This window comes from Danio rerio, chromosome 12 (assembly GCF_049306965.1).
Source record: "Danio rerio strain Tuebingen ecotype United States chromosome 12, GRCz12tu, whole genome shotgun sequence".
NCBI classification, from domain to species: Eukaryota; Metazoa; Chordata; class Actinopteri; order Cypriniformes; family Danionidae; genus Danio; species Danio rerio.
In genome coordinates, this window is record NC_133187.1 from 47,185,001 (window position 1) to 47,202,500 (window position 17,500).

The following is a 17,500-nucleotide window of genomic DNA, read 5'->3' on the forward strand; positions in this document are numbered from 1 at the left end:
TATTAATTTTGCATTAATATTATTAATTATTTTAATTAATAATTATATTTTTATGATTATTTAATAAGTAAAGAATTAAAAATATTTCATTATTATTATTATTATTAATATTATTATTAATGTTAATATTTCTACTAGAAATGTCATAATTAGTAATAATTTCGTAGTAATAATATTAATTATTTCAACTAATAATTATATTTTATTGAATAACAATATGTAATAATTTAATAATTAATAACTTAATCATTATTGTATTATTATAATTATATTATAATTACTATTTTATTATAATAATTAATAATAATAATGATGATGATGACGATGATTAATATTATTATTATTTCTACTAGAAATGTAATAATTTGTAATAATTTTGTATTATTAATATAAATTATTTAATCTAATATTTATATATTTTTTAAAGTAATAATAATTGTTTAGTATTTTTTATTAAATATAATAATAATAATAATAATAATAATAATAATAATTGTAATATAATAATAATAATAATAATAATAAATATTATTATTTAATATACTTTTTTAAACACCTTTCTATAGACTTTCCACTAGCACTCCCATATAGACAAAAAAAAATCAAAATAAGACTTTTTTTATTTTACTGTCTGTTTTGTTAATTCAAATAATGGTAATTCATGGAATATTACCTTAGATTTGACTGCCAAAAGTGTCTAAAAGATGCATGTGTGTGTTCGCTGGGATACATTTATTTGAGAATTAATAAAACATGAGCAACGTTTTGCAATTCAAATAAGACACACTTTAATTTAACCTCTGTTTAACTGGCAAGGCACTGTGCAACATCTTCATTTTCCTTGTAAGAACCCATGTGTGGAGCTTTTTATGGTTGAAAGAAGTGAAAGAGCAGCGTGAAACGGTCAAACCGGTCAGCATAATGAAGCCAGCTCTGTTTTTCTGAATGCAAATGAAAATCGACTCTGACAGATTCATGCCGGAGGCGACAAATCACCACAACTGAGTCTAATTACTGAATCTGCTGCAAACGTGGACATCCGTGCTTTTCACTGGCCATGCAGAAAGCGAGACAGAGAGTGTGTTTTTGAAGAATAGTGACGTAAAGAAGGTCATCGGGTGAGCTTTGGTGTCTGAAAAGCTCACCTGTGACTTTATTCGGGTTGACATTGATGTTCACGGTGAGAGTGATTGAGAAGGTCTGTGCCGTCATGGATTGTGTGTGTCGATGTGAAACAGAGCATGAAGAAAAGAAGCAGGTCTGCAGTGTGTTTAAAGTTACAGGGGGTGAAATTATACTGTATAAGTGACCTTGAACTTATTGAGTTCATTCTTAGACTTCATTCATGGATGGATAGATGGTTACTGTAGATAGATACTATGGATGGATGGCTGGATGGATGGATGGATAAATGGATGGGTATGTAGATAGATAGATGCTGTAGATAGATACTGTAGATGGATGGATGAATAGATACTTCAAGATGGACAGATAGAAACTGTAGATGGATACATGGATAGATTGATTGATAGATGGATACTATGGATGGATGGATGGACAGAGAGCTAGAGAGATATATGGATGAATGGATGGATGGATGGATGGATAAAAACTGCAGATGGATAAATAGATGGGTACTGTAGATGGATAGATTGATGGAAACTGTAGATAGATACTGTAGATGGATAAATTGATAGATGCTGTAGATAGATAGATAGATAGATAGATAGATAGATAGATAGATAGATAGATAGATGGATAGATGGATGGATGGATGGATGGATGGATGGATGGATGGATGGATGGATGGATAGATAGATAGATAGATAGATAGATAATGTAGATGGATAGATAGATGGATGGATGGATTGAATGATAATGTAGACAATAGCTAGATGGATAGACACTCATGGATGGATAGATGGTTACTGTAGATAGATACTATGGATGGATGGCTGGATAGATGGATGGATAAATGGATGGGTACTGTAGATAGATAGATACTGTAGATGGATGGATGAATAGATACTTCAAGATGGACAGATAGAAACTGTAGATGGATACATGGATAGATTGATTGATAGATGGATACTATGGATGGATGGATGGACAGAGAGCTAGAGAGATAGATGGATGGATGGATAGATAATGTAGATGGATAGATGGATGGATGGATGGATTGAATGATAATGTAGACAATAGCTAGATGGATAGACACTGTATATTAATGGATGGATTGATGATGGATGAATAATGTACTGTAGATAGATAGATAGATAGATAGATAGATAGATAGATAGATAGATAGATAGATAGATAGATAGATAGATAGATAGATAGATAGATGGATAGATGGATGGATAGATAATGTAGATGGATAGATAGATGGATGGATGGATGGATTGAATGATAATGTAGACAATAGCTAGATGGATAGACACTCATGGATGGATGGATGATGGATGAATGAATAAGATAGATAGATAGATAGATAGATAGATAGATAGATAGATAGATAGATAGATAGATAGATAGATAGATAGATAGATGGATAGATGGATGGATAGATAATGTAGATGGATAGATAGATGGATGGATGGATGGATTGAATGATAATGTAGACAATAGCTAGATGGATAGACACTCATGGATGGATGGATGATGGATGAATGAATAAGATAGATAGATAGATAGATAGATAGATAGATAGATAGATAGATAGATAGATAGATAGATAGATAGATAGATAGATAGATAGATAGATAGATAGATAGATAGATAGATAAAAAGATAATGTAGATGGATAGATAGATGGATGGATTGATGGACAACGTAGACAATAGCTAGATGGATAGACACTGTATATTAATGGATGGATAGATGGACGGATGGATGAATAATGTAGATAGATAGATTGATTGATGGATAATGTAGACAATGGATAGATAGATACTGTATATGGATGGATGGATGGATGGACAATGTAGATGGATAGATATATAGATAGATACTGTAGATTGATGGATGGATTGATAGATAGATAAATGGTTATTGTAGATGGATAGACAGACAGACAGACAGACAGACAGACAAACAGACAGCAAGACACTGTAGATTGATAGATGGTAGGATGGATAATTAGGGGGAGATATGGATAGATAAATGGATAAATAAATATGGTGATGGATGGATGGAAGGGTAATGTAGATGGATGGATGGATAATGTAGGTATATAAATGGATGGATGGATAGATGGTGAGAGTGATTGAGAAGGTCTGTGCCGTCATGGATTGTGTGTGTCGATGTGAAACAGAGCATGAAGAAAAGAAGCAGGTCTGCAGTGTGTTTAAAGTTACAGGGGGTGAAATGATACTGTATAAGTGACCTTGAACTTATTGAGTTCATTCTTAGACTTCATTCATGTGTAGCACAGATTTTCTTATAAAACTCATCAGACCAGGCAACATTTCTCCAATCTTCTATTGTTCAGTTTTGGTGAGCCTGTGTGAATTGTAGCCTCAGTTTCCTGTTCTTAGCTGACAGGAGCGGCACCCGGTGTGGTCTTCTGCTGCTGTAGCCCATCCGCCTCAAGGTTGGACGTGTTGTGTGTTCAGAGATGCTCTTCTGCAGACCTCAGTTGAGTGGTTATTTGAGTTACTGTTGCCTTTCTATGAGCTGGAACCAGTCTGGCCATTCTCCGCTGACATCAACAAGGCATTTGCGCCCACAGAACTGCCGCTCACTGGATATTTTCTCTTTTTCAGATTATTCTCTGTAAACCCTGAAAATCCGATTAGATCAGCAGTTTCTGAAACACTCAGACCAGCCGTTTGGCACCAACAACCATGCCATGTTTAAAGACACTTAAATCCCCTTTCTTCCCCATTCTGATGCTCGGTTTGAAGTACAGCAGATCATCTTGACCATGTCTAAATGCCTTAATGCATTGAGTCGCTGCCATGTGATTGGCTGATTAGAAATTGGAGTTAACGAGCAGTTGGACAGGTGTACCTAATAAAGTGGCCGGTGGGTGTATATTATGTCAAATTCAACTTTTATTTTGGATGGAGTTAATTGCGATTATTCTTTGTCTGGCACTAACTTTTTTGTCATTTATGTTGGACAATCCAAAGTATCACATTAAAAAGGAAAGCTGTATAACACTTTGATTGTCTTGATGATTGGAAAGGCTCTTTCGTGTTATTTGCAGAAATCCAGAACAGTTATAAAACCCGTTTTTCCTTCATCTTCAGTGTTGCTGTGACCTTTGGCTGAGTTTGGAGGGTCAGGCGGTGTGGTGTGGAAATCTCAAAAGCTCCAGCATTTCTAATACTGTATAAGGAAAAGCGAGATCTCCTGCTGCAGTCTTGCTGATGAATTCCAGTTGTTGTAACTGGATGAAGCAGAGCGGAGAAGAGAAAAAAGAAACATTCGTCAAATGAAATTATCAAAATCGAGAGCTCAGATTTGTTTTCCTGCTCTCTGATTTCAGCACATGAGGTTCTAAACATTGTAGGAGGCAGACAGCACATTATTTACAGGGTCAAGCTGGAGATCTTTCATACGAAGCGATGAAGTTCCATGGCTGGGTTTTTGTTCTGACGGCATGACAAAGAAAAGATGTTTTCTATAAATAAATGATTGATTCGGATGAAAACTTGAATTAAGTCAGTAAAAGAGATTGTTTCTGTTCTTACTCCTGTGTTTACAAGTGCTGATAATCAGCTTAAATTCTGACTTGGTAATGGGTGTTTGTTTTTGACTGATCAGAGCAGATTTTAGGGTCTCTGAAAGGCAGAGTTTAGAATGACTAAATCTTTAAAGATGGGCAACACTGTTGGTGGACAGCATACAAATGTAATAATGTCATTCACTATAAGTCACCTGTTGGTTGATTATATTAACAGTTGCTAGCATTTTGTATTGTATTACCTTATTACCTTATCTTTAAATAAGAAAATGATAATTTTTTAAGTGATGGAGTCAGGTTTAAATTTAATTTAATTTAATTTAATTTAATTTAATTTAATTTAATTTAATTTAATTTAATTTAATTTAATTTAATTTAATTTAATTTAATTTAAAATTTTACATTTTGTTTTTACATTTATTTTATTTTATTTAGTTGAAAAAGTTTAAAATTGTTTTTAATTGCATTTCATTTAATTTTTAATTTTAAAATTTTTCATTTGATTTTATTGGAAAGGTTTAAAGTCAAGTTTAAATTTTTTTTAATTTAATTTAATTTAATTTAATTTAATTTAATTTAATACATTTTTTATTTTAAATTTGTTTAAAATTAAACAAAATTAATTTTATATTATTTTATTTCCTTTAATTTCTACTTTTAATTTTTACATTTAATTTAACTACGTTTATTAATGTTTAATTTCTTTTATTGGATAAGTTTTGTAATTTTAGGGAATTTTTTTTTTTTTTTTTTTGAAATCAGTTTTTAAAACTACCTTTTTTTGTAAAAATGTGCATCAGGTAAATTATGTATGAACAGATCTACGCACCTTTAGAATACAGATAATAAAACCATAATTTGTGTGAATGTAGTGAAGGTTTATGGATCAATGCTGCAGAAAAAAATTACTTAAAGGACAAAAAAAGGTATTTAATGGTTAAAATAATGGATTTTATTTGCAATCACCGTTTAATCCCTTGAGTCATATAAATGTGAATAAAATCGCCAAAAATACCTCAGTGTCAGTTCAACTGGATCAGAGCATGAATTAAATTTTTCGTCATCTTCATTGTATTCAAAGCCCCTAATTAAGCTGTAAAAGTAAATTTAATTTCTGTGAATAACATGAACTGAAAATGGAGTTAAAATTAGATCTTATCTTCTTTAATGAACAGAAGAAAGCACATTATTCATCATCTGCCTCGTCGTATGCAGGAGTGTAATTTGGTGCTCAGTGGGAAACTTCAGTCCTGCCGTTTCTGCACTCAGAGTGATGAAGAAAAGCCTGTTTATGGCATTACAGTCTGACAATAAGATGTAGAAGGTTTTTAGGGATTGTATATAATGATTTTGTTTCCAAAAATGACCTGTTTTTATGTAGATTTGAATTAGTTCGTCCGTCCGTCTATCTATCTATCTATCTATCTATCTATCTATCTATCTATCTATCTATCTATCTATCTATCTATCTATCTATCTATCTATCTGTCTGTCTGTCTGTCTGTCTGTCTGTCTGTCTGTCTGTCTGTCTGTCTGTCTGTCTGTCTCTCTGTCTCTCTGTCTCTCTGTCTGTCTGTCTGTCTGTCTGTCTGTCTGTCTTTGTCCATTCATGCATTCATTAATTAGTTTAATTATTAAATTATTAAATAATTAATTAATTAATTAATTCATTCATTCATTCATTCATTTGTTTGTTCATTCGTTCATTCATATATTAATTAATTAAATGATTCATTAATTAATGTATTAAATCATTCATTTACTTATTAATCCATTCATTCTTTAATTATTCATGCATTAATTTATGAATCTATTTTTCATTCATTCATTCATTCATTCATTCATTCATTCATGTATTTAATAATTCAGTTATTTATTAACCCATTCATTCACACATTCGATCAAATGAAATCCACTATGTTATCACTCTGTGTAGCATATTTTAACATTATTTCAACCGTATTTTCATAGTTTTTCACTATAGGAAAGTGAAATGTTAAAGCGGGCACTTTAAGGTGTAGTTAAAGTTTTTCATTTCATTTAAATACACTTTTGTGTATTTACATTTATGCAAACACTAACATAGCAATGTCTCATATTTTACCTCATACATCTTATGTTTGTTTTATGTATCATTTTATTTTGAACTATTTTATTACATAAATAAAAATATAAATAGTACCTTTGCAGATCTTAATCGAAAGATTTATTGGGGGATAAATAAATTCTTAGCTATCAACTAATTAATCAGGGAAATCGGTAGAATAAACTATGCAAACTACAATCATCATTAGCAGTCAAAAGATATTTATTGCATTAGGATATTCAGTATATTAATGCGCATCATATGATGTATATGATCGTGCATTGATATTTTGGTGTTTTAGTTCGCTGGTCTGTTTTTCTGCATTCTTATTTTGCATACAACTTTAAATGCACATGTAGTATTTAATTTCAGTGAAACAAAGGCTGCGAAAGTGGTTTCGGGTCTGTTGGCATGGTAACATGAGGGGCGTGTGAGCGAGTCCGAGGGGTAGAAATGAAGACAACCTCAGTTAAAGCATGTCATGGAGACGTGTTATTACCAGAGACACGACCTCTAGATGTGTCAGACAGCAGAACAAGAGCTCCACAACACCTTCTCACATTATCATGAAGTGATAAAGCTGAGCGGCTGATGAATAAAGACTGCTGGAAAGTGTTTCGGATGGAGCACAGATGCAGATCCAGTGGAACATTAGAAGGGGAGATAAGATTCGGATGTGTTGGAAATGCTTACGTGCCGCTTAATCAGAAGAATAGGCAAACTCCATGCTAAATGTGGTTCTTACATGTAATTGTGTAAGGCTTAAACAGCATGTATGTGGTTTTCAATGGCTTGGCTTTAGCTGCAAACCAGCACCACAGTTAAATAGTTGAATTTAGTTTCATTATTTCATTTAGTTAGTTAGTTACTTAGTTTGTTTTTTCGTTATTTTGTTCGGTCGTTTATTTGTCATTCATTCGGTTGTCGTTGGTTTGTTTATTTGTTTGTTCGTTTATTTGTTTGTCATTCATTCATTCGTTTGTTTGTTTGTTTGTTCATAAGTTATTTTGTTAGTTTGTTTGTTCTGTTGTTAATTGTTTGTTTTTGTTAGTTTGTTTGTTAATTTGATTTTTCGTTAGTTAGTGCGTTTATTCGCTAGTTTGTTCGCTCTTTTGTTAGTTCTTCGTTCGTTCATTCGTTCTTTTGTTAATTAGTTCGTTGTTTTTTTCATTCTTTCGTTTGTTCTTTTGTTCTTTTTTGTTTGTTCATTTTTTTGCTCTTTTGTTAATTTGTTCATTCATTCATTCTTTTGTTTGTTACTGAATCCATTCTTTTGCTAGTTCGTTCGTTTGTTCATTCTTTCTTTCGTTAGTTCGTTCATTCTTTTGTTAGTTATTTTATTAGTTAGTTAGTTATTTCATTGGTTTGTTCGTTTTATTCATTTCTTTGTTAGTTCGTTTGTTCATTCGTTCTTTTGTTCGTACGTTCTTTTATTTGTTCTTTTGTTCGTTAGTTTGTTCTTTTGTTAGTTTGTTCTTTCTTTGTTAGTTTGTCAGTTAGTTCATTTGTTCTTTTGTTTGTTCTTTTGTTCGTTAGTTCATTCGTTTGTTTGTTTGTTTGTTTATTCATTCATAAGGTTGTTTTTTAATTAAATATAATCATTGGGTTTTTTATTTGATTAAATATGGTTTATTTGTTGATTTATTGTATATAAATTATATTATTAATTATTATATTGATTATTATTTCTTATAGTATCACAATATTTTATATTATATTATATTATATTATATTATATTATATTATATTATATTATATTATATTATATTATATTATATTATATTATTATATTGTATTATTCAAAAATACAATGATTTATAACATTAAAAATGTTCACATAAAAATATATAGAAATATATAATGATCAAATATATTATATACTCTAATATGTAAGTAAACACAAAGCACATAGTTTCTTATATCTATTTTTTTTTATTCAAAAACAAATACAGTACAACATTCCTAGAAAAACATGATAAGGTTATAGTCATTTTAATAGTCTTTTGGACCCATACTACTTTTTGCAAATGATGCAGCACATGAATACGGTTCTTCATTAGTGCAGATGTAGGAGCCTGCAAAACAAGACCTTATTACAGTGTTTGAGACACCCTTATCCAGAGCTCCAATTATCTGTCAGCTTACAGTGGTCATTAATGGAGGAAAGCAGATCCTTGACATTCCAAATTAATTAGACACTTCAGAACAACTCCGAAACCCTCAGGACGCAGATCGAGGAGGTGTTTGTCGCAGTCATTTTCTGGCCTTTTTTTTTTAAATTATGGACGTCTTCCAGACTCTCTCATCTCTTATTCTCTTTTATCACTCATTCTCTGTCTCTTCTGCAGCTTTGCTTTTGTTTCTTCAAGAGTTGTTTTACAATCTTACTTTGAGTGCTTATTTAATTGTTCTTTTACATTGGCATGATTTGGACAGAAATTATATTGTGATTGTTTTGTTAGTTTAAGTTTTGGCATAAACATTTAACAGCTCACAGTAGCTGCTATTCAAGATATAAGGTCACATCAAATTACACTGAAACAACAGTTACTGTGTTTAGGCAAAGAAATAATAAATGCTATTTTTAATGCTAAAATTATAGGTCTGATAACAAAATTAGGCCAAAATCGTTGAGCCAATATGTTAATAATTTACTGCCTGCACTAAACTGGTTTATATCCAGTTTCATGGTTGCTTTATTCATGCATATTTAATTATGCTTATTTATTTATTTATTTATTTATTTATTTATTTATTTATTTATTTATTTATTTATTTATATATATACTTATTCATGCAGTTTTATATTTATTCATGTAGTTTTATATATTTATTCATGCAGTTTTATTTATTTATTCATACATTTTTAATAATTTATTCATGCATATTTATATACTTATTAATGCAATTTATATATTTATTCATGCAGTTTTATTTATTTAATAATACATTTTTAATAATTTATTCATGCATATTTATATATTTATTCATGTATATGTATAGTTATTCATGCATATTTTATTGATAAATGCATATTTAGATATGTATTCATCCACAATTCTTTATTTATTCGTGTTTATTTATTTATTTATTTATGCATATTTATTTATTTATACATATTTATGTATTTATTCATGCATATTTATATATGTATTCATGCATATTTATACATTTGTTAATGCATTTTATATAATTATTCATGCATATTTTTATATTTATTCATGCATATTTAAAAAAAATTATTCATGCAATTTTATATAATTATTGATGCACATTTAAATATTTATTCATGCATGCATATTTATTTGTTTATGCAAATATATGTATATATATATATAGTTATTCATGCATATTTATTGAAAAATGCATATTTAGATATTTATCCATGCATAATTATATATTTATTCATGCATATTTATTTGTGCTTATTTATTTATGCATATTTAATTATTTATTCATGCATATTAATTAATTAATTTATAATTTTTTATTACATTTTATTAAAAATATTTTATCATATTTACTTGAGTCAAAGAAATTTATCACAAAAGAGACCTGAATCCGTTTTTAAGTCTGAATGTGAATGCAACAAGAACTGCATTTACATCTGGATTCAAAAGTAATTTCTGAGTTTTTTTGCTTCACAATTTGGTTCTTGCCGTTAAATGAGAAACCTTCAACTAAAATGAGCTAAATAATATACCATAATCACCACACTGTAAAAAATGTTACTTAGATCTAACTTATAAAAAGTGAGGCAAGTGGTTGCATCGGACGTTTTAGGTTGATTCAACTTCCAGCCTTTTTTAAGTATTTTAAACACTAAAACATTGCTTAAAACAAATGCAATAAAATTAAGTTGAGCCAAATAATATTTCTAAAATTACTCAAATCAGATAAACTTACTTTTTTTGTTAAACTTAACTTACTTATACATTGCTATATGTTGACTGTACTCATTTTAATTAAGTATTATGAACTTAATGATCTAAATAAAATTAACCATGCATATGTCATTTAAAACGAATTTAATTGACTTCTGGCTGTAACCTCAGAAAATAAATCGGCGTTTCTATATTGTAAGCACAATATACACTAGTAAACACAGATAAACAGACTTTCCTGTCAATAACAATTAAATAAGAATGGGAAGATGGATTAAAGACCATAACATGTATTCAATATCAATCAATGTTCCTTTTAATAGTGACTACAAAATAGGCCATTAATGTGGCTACACATACACAATACATAAATAAAAACATTAATAAAACCAGATCCTATTGAGAAATCATCCAAGGCAACTCAGTGAGGAGATTTGCATATTTTGATGAAGATTTTGGATGCATAATGTCCAGTCCCACAAAGAGTCTCTAATACATCTTAAATGTATACAGTTTTGATGGATACTTGAAGTCGAGGACATCGGTAAGTCCAAACAGGAGCCATCATGCATTTGACAGGTTTGGCAAACCTCTGACAGTCCTATGATAATCCAAACTGTGTTGGGCTGATGGCAAATTTTTCCCGTGGGCAGCCGCATGCACCTCTGATTCCTCACAACTCTATTGGTAGAGACAAAAAGAAACAGGAGTTCAGGTGGTTGCTACCAAACAACATTAAATAGCTAAATACTAAATAGAAAATAACTACAAGTGAAGTTACAAAAGTCCAGTGAGAATGATGCATGGATGAAACACCTTAGTTTATCAGTTAAAAATTACCTTAGTTAAAATTACCTAACTTTTATTTAAAAAATAAAAAAAGGTTATAGAGGTTGTGTAATTACATTATTCCAGGTGTTTTTAGTTATCAAATTTTAAAGAAAACTGTGATTTTACTCAGTGTAACAGTGCATGTCATTGTGGTTTCCTGTCAATCACAGAATTGTTAAAATTTAGGTATTACATTTTTTTGTTTATTTTGGCAACTTATAAAGCATAAGAATGTGTATTTAATTTAGATATTAAAACTGTTTGAAAACGGCTATAAGAAAATTATAGAATACAAATTCTATAATTTAATTGTCATCTTCATTTTGCACCAAACTTTGCACGTCATAATACAAATTTTATTAAATAAATAAATAAATACATTGCCATTTTACACATTACATTAAGGTTTACATTAAATTTTTGCTAAAGCTACATTTAATTGACTTTTTCTTCAAATTTAATGTCACTGGCAAATGACAGTTCAGTGATTCAGTGTTATCAGTTAGCTTTATTGAAAGACTGACAGATAATAAGAAACTGCATTAGGATATTTTTATACTGTTTTTACTGTTGCACACATAAAAAAAAATCTTCAGATATCAAATGTAAGTTAATTCTATGGAGCCCACTATTGTTTGCAATTTTACCAATGTTTTACTTACCTGCAAATAATTATAGCTGTAATTGTATCTAATGTTTTTCTTACCTGGATGTGAAGTTTGAAGATCCACAGGTAACAAAATCACTTTGGTATCTAAAGACCAAGAACATGCATTTTAGAATGAGGTGCATACAATTTAAATGGTTCTGTAAACATCAGTAGTAAATGTAATTTAAGTTAAAATAAATTGTAAATCTGTAATTTATTCACTATGCAGCATTAAAAAACTTATGGACTAAATCTCTAAAACACAAACTTTAAGTTATACTTTCTCTTACGTTAAACACAAACTACTTAACTGTTGCATACGTTTCTGAATTTAATATCCATCCTTAATGTGCTGCTATAACTTAGGTGAGCTAACTTTAGCTAAGTTAGCGCTAACAAACTGAACCCCCACACCCCGACCGCCCACCAGTGACCTTGTTAATCGGTTCTGCAACGTTAGTTTTACCTACTAAGTGTTTTAAAACTACTTTCACTATTTTTCTCAATAATATCACTTTTAATCGTTAGTATAAACTAGCGTTGGTTAGCGTTAGCCAACTTAGCTTTCCATGTGAGAGCAGTCTAACTGTTAACATACCTGAGGCTACAGTACAATTTACAAAGCTAAAACCTCACCTGCCTAGCGAAGACAGCAGTTTTGCATGACTTTACAATTATCATTCGGCTAAATTTGCAACTTACCGTGTTAATCAGATCCGCTGCTGGGAGCAGTTAATGTCGACCATTGCAGAAGCTGCGTCTGCCTGCTAAATCCCGGGCAATGAAAAAGGAGTCACGCCAAACTATTAAAATCACGTTTTATGAACACCTGCCCACATCGACAGCTGCTCTAATAAATTGTCTGTGTCAACTCACTTTTATAACATTTATTCTACACAATAACCACGTACAAAAATCTACTCAAATAAATTGCATTAGTTTTATTTAAAATATACAGTTATATAAAAACTGATATATTTTAAGTAAAGAGGAAGCAAATTTTATTTTTTTGGTATAAAACAAATAAAATTAACTAGATTGCAATTATTTAAAGTAGATAGAACCAACTTTGTGAGTGTAGCACTTTTTACAGTGCATATATTACAATAATTAGCATTTTCTATTGAGTAAATTAAGTTAATTTCATAATTGAGCTGAAAAAATTACTATATTATCTTTTGTCAAGGTGCTAATAACTGAACTGAACTTGTTTTATTATTATTAGACGTCACACAGATAAGCGGGATGAGTCAACTGATATGAATAATGGCTCAATTATATTTCTGCATTCATCTAATACTAATCTTTATCACTGATTCTGTCATTTTCTTAATATCGCAAGGCTGCTTTTGAAAGCATCTGCATTGTATAAAGCACTGATTGACTATATGTGATGTGGTCTCAGTTCATCTTTTTATTTGACAAGGATATTTTCTGGATGCAAGTCAGCATGAATCAGGCCTGTCCTCTCCTCTGGCCTCTGTTCATCACATTACAGCTCCAGTTATGCTGAAACTCTTTTCCAGAAGAGTCTTTATATCTCTGTGGACGGCCTGCTGTAAGCATCATTCAATCTGTGCGCCTGAACGGCTTTCCCCAAAGATTATGATAGAAATTGCATTGCAGTACTCAAACAATACTGAGTATTTACTAACCCACGTGTCAGTCCGGACTCTGTGACTTTTAGGAAATATGTTTGTTCTGTACTTTTTCGTATGGGTTCAGTGTGCAGCGACTGTCAGGGGTTTAGAAATCAGAGAAACATATTAATATTAACAATATTAAATATATTAAACATTATGTTAAACAATATTAGATATTCCTATTTATTAATAAATTAATTTACTTATGTATTTAGATATTTATTTATTTATTTATTTGTTTGTTTGTTTGTTTATTTATGTTTTTTGTTGTTTATTTTAATTAATTATTTTTTATTTATATATTTTTATGTTTGTTTAATATTATGTTTGTTTATTTATTTATTTTATTTTATGTTTTATCATGGTAATAGTCATGTTGACTTTATCGAGGCCATATTATTAATTAATTAATTTTATATTTATTTATTATTTATTAAATATTCCTCATTTTATATTTACCTATTTATGTATTTATTAGTATATTTATGTATATATATATATATATATATATATATATATATATATATATATATATATATATATATATATATATATATATGTATATATATATATATATATATATATATATAGAGTATGTTTGTTTAATTGTATGTATATTTATTTATTTATCTTATTTTGTTTTCCATCGTGGACGTAGTCTTGTTGCTTTTAAAGAGGCAATATTATAAATTATTTAATTTTATATTTATTTATTTATTTATGAAATATTCTACATTAATTAATTTATTTACGTAATTATTTGTTTATTTATATATATTATATATTATATTTATATATTTGTCTATTTTTAATTAATTATTTTTTTACATGTTTTATTTATTTATTTTTTCATTTTTTTCATTTTTTTTGTTTTTATTTATTTATAATTTTTTTATCATTTATTCAAATAAATTATAATTTATTTATTATTATTATTAGTATTATTTATGTATTTAATTAATTGAGCGAATAGGTGATATGACAATATTTACATAAAACATATATACATACAACCAAACATTTAACAAACTGACTGCCAAAATGCAACATTTAGATATTTTGTTTGTTATCATATTTGTGTATGCGTGTGTGTGCATGCGCATATGTCTGAGTCTCTTTCTGTGTGTGTGTGTGTGTGTGTGTGTGTGTGTGTGTGTGTCTGTCTGTCTCTCTGTCTGTATGTGTGTTTTTGTGTGTTTGTGTGCGCGCGTGTGTGTGTGTGTGTGTGTGTGTGTGTGTGTGTGAGAGAGAGAGAGAGAGAGAAAGAATGTGTATGAGTGTATAGGAGTCAGCAAACCTTTTGCATAATATATACTTTTATATAATACTATATATTTAATTTTTATTCTAGAGTTGACATTTTTCATTATTCTCGACTGATTTATTAAAAGCCATAGCTGTTTCACAGTGCAATAAAGAGCTGTGTGTGTTTTTAACGTGCGTTTTTCTTCTTGTATTTAGCACAAAATGTGCTGCCAGAGTTACAGATGTGCAGAAATTGTTCTTTTGATAACAGATTTCATTTTAAAGGCATTAAATTACACGCACACAATGGCATTCAGGCATTACTCATGTCAGCTGGCCGTTACACAGCTTTCATTAACATTTCTCCATATTTTATGTTCTGTGAGGTGACTTCATGTTTAACTGACCAGTTTGAGTTCTTTGTCCTTATAAGGTGGACGAATAAAGCGAAGGAATTGAAACGGATCTGAAATTGAGCCATTTTGTGAGGTTTTTTTATAATGGTTTGACGGGGTAATAAAGAAAAACATTAGATCTGCTTAACCCGGTCAACTGTTTGATGCCGTTTTATTCAGAAAATGACCATAAATAGTTGTTTCTGGCTGTTAATATATATATATATATATATATATATATATATATATATATATATATATATATATATATATATATACACACACACACACACACACACACACACACACACACACACACACACACACACACACACACACACACACACATATATATATATATAAAAATATATAACATATATATATATATATATAAATATGTATAAATATATATATATATATATATATATATATATATATATATATATATATATATATATATATATATTTTTTTTTTTTTTTTTTTTTTAAAGAATTTATTTATTTATTTTATTTTATTTTTTTAATTAGGTAATTATTCTTAAATGTCCAAACTATTGACATTTTCATGTAGTGAGCCATTTTAGAATTAAATAGTACCAAATTTATGTTGGTTCCTCACACAAGTCTATCATATGACTTTGAAAGAGACTTTCAATATGCATTTTTACTGTGGACATTATTAGGCAAATAATATAATGTTTTAAAATTAGCATAAAGTAATGTTCAACATAAAAACATCTTATAAAGAGTTCAGATGCAAAACCCTCTAAATTCATCAGACCTCTTTTCTTGTAAATGAGTATTTTTTTTTATCAGGCTCCTCTGATTATGTTCAGAAGTTTCATTTTATAGGTAATGATAAAGTTATTAGCTGGTAAACAAAACAACCTTTTTTCAAAGATGTCACTCAAGACAATTCTTTGGTTTTTAACAAAGTACATTTTCTTTTGCGTCAAAACCAGCTGAATCCACGTCTGCTTTTTATGCGAAAACCCTCTAAATCCACCTATTGAGACAACACCGTGTAACTAGCTGAAGATCACTGAAGATGCAATTAGAGATTATTTTACCAAACATAAAACACATTACTTAAACCACTTCAAATTAAAAATACATCTTTCAAGTAAGTGGCGATTCATTCCACTGTGGTAAGTAACCCCTGATAAACCAGGGTTTAAGCAGAAGGAAAATAAATGAATAAAGTCCTGATTAAAGTGCATTAATCAATAACATTAAAATTGACATTAAGCTGAACAATGGCTGCGTCCGAAACCTTACTACTCAGTAGGTATTGCATTTGAATTTAAACGTACTACTCGGCTGTTAGAAAAGTACGTTCTATACAGTATGAATGGAATTTGGACATACTACATCCGCCATTTTGTCATGGTCACGTGACCTACCTGCGTCAGTTGCATCACTTTACTGTCATTCATGAATTCTCTCGCGGGGCATCATGGGATAGCGCAGCATGCATGGGATGCGCACTCCAGAATCTCGCCGGAAGTAGTAAGTCATGCGGGTACTTCTAGCATACTGCTTTTCGAATTCTATGAATTCAGACATACTACTCGGCTCGCATACTGATTTTAGCGTACTGTATAGTATGGATGCAGTTTCGGACGCAGCAAATCTGTTGTCTTTTCTGATATTTAGGATTTAGATTTAATGTAAGTAGAGCAATGTAAACAAGCTTGTTAGATTCAAATAATGCGGTGTAAAAACACTGTGAAACATCAATATCTGTGCATTGACCATTACTAAAAAAATTAAATCATTTATTGAAGTAATATACAGTTAAAGTTAGAATTAATAGCCCACCTGAATTATCAGCCCCCCTGTTTATTTTTTTCCCCTCAATTTGTTTAACGAAGAGCAGATTTTTTCAGCACATTTCTAAACATAATAGTTTTAATAACTCATTTCTAATCGCAAGTTTATTTTATCTTTGTCATGATGACAGTAAATAATATTAGACCAGATATTCTTCAAGACACTTCAATACAGCTTAAGATGACATTTAAAGGCTGAACTAGGTTAATTAAGTTATTGTAACACTATTGTAGCACTGTAAGAT

At 29.7% G+C, this 17,500-nt stretch overlaps 1 protein-coding gene and 1 long non-coding RNA gene across 5 annotated transcripts in view; one reads left to right on the forward strand and one right to left on the reverse strand.

Annotated features, from left to right (window-relative positions):
• The window catches only part of adam12a (ADAM metallopeptidase domain 12a), a 251,967-nt gene that overhangs the window by 65,302 nt on the left and 169,165 nt on the right, over positions 1-17,500 (forward strand). The gene's annotated exons all lie outside the window — the stretch shown is intronic.
• LOC141376877 (uncharacterized) lies at positions 10,954-12,940 on the reverse strand. The gene is made up of 3 exons (XR_012388221.1): positions 12,843-12,940; positions 12,198-12,245; positions 10,954-11,341 (listed from the first exon to the last, which is right to left on the reverse strand). It is a non-coding gene; the product is annotated as an uncharacterized lncRNA (long non-coding RNA).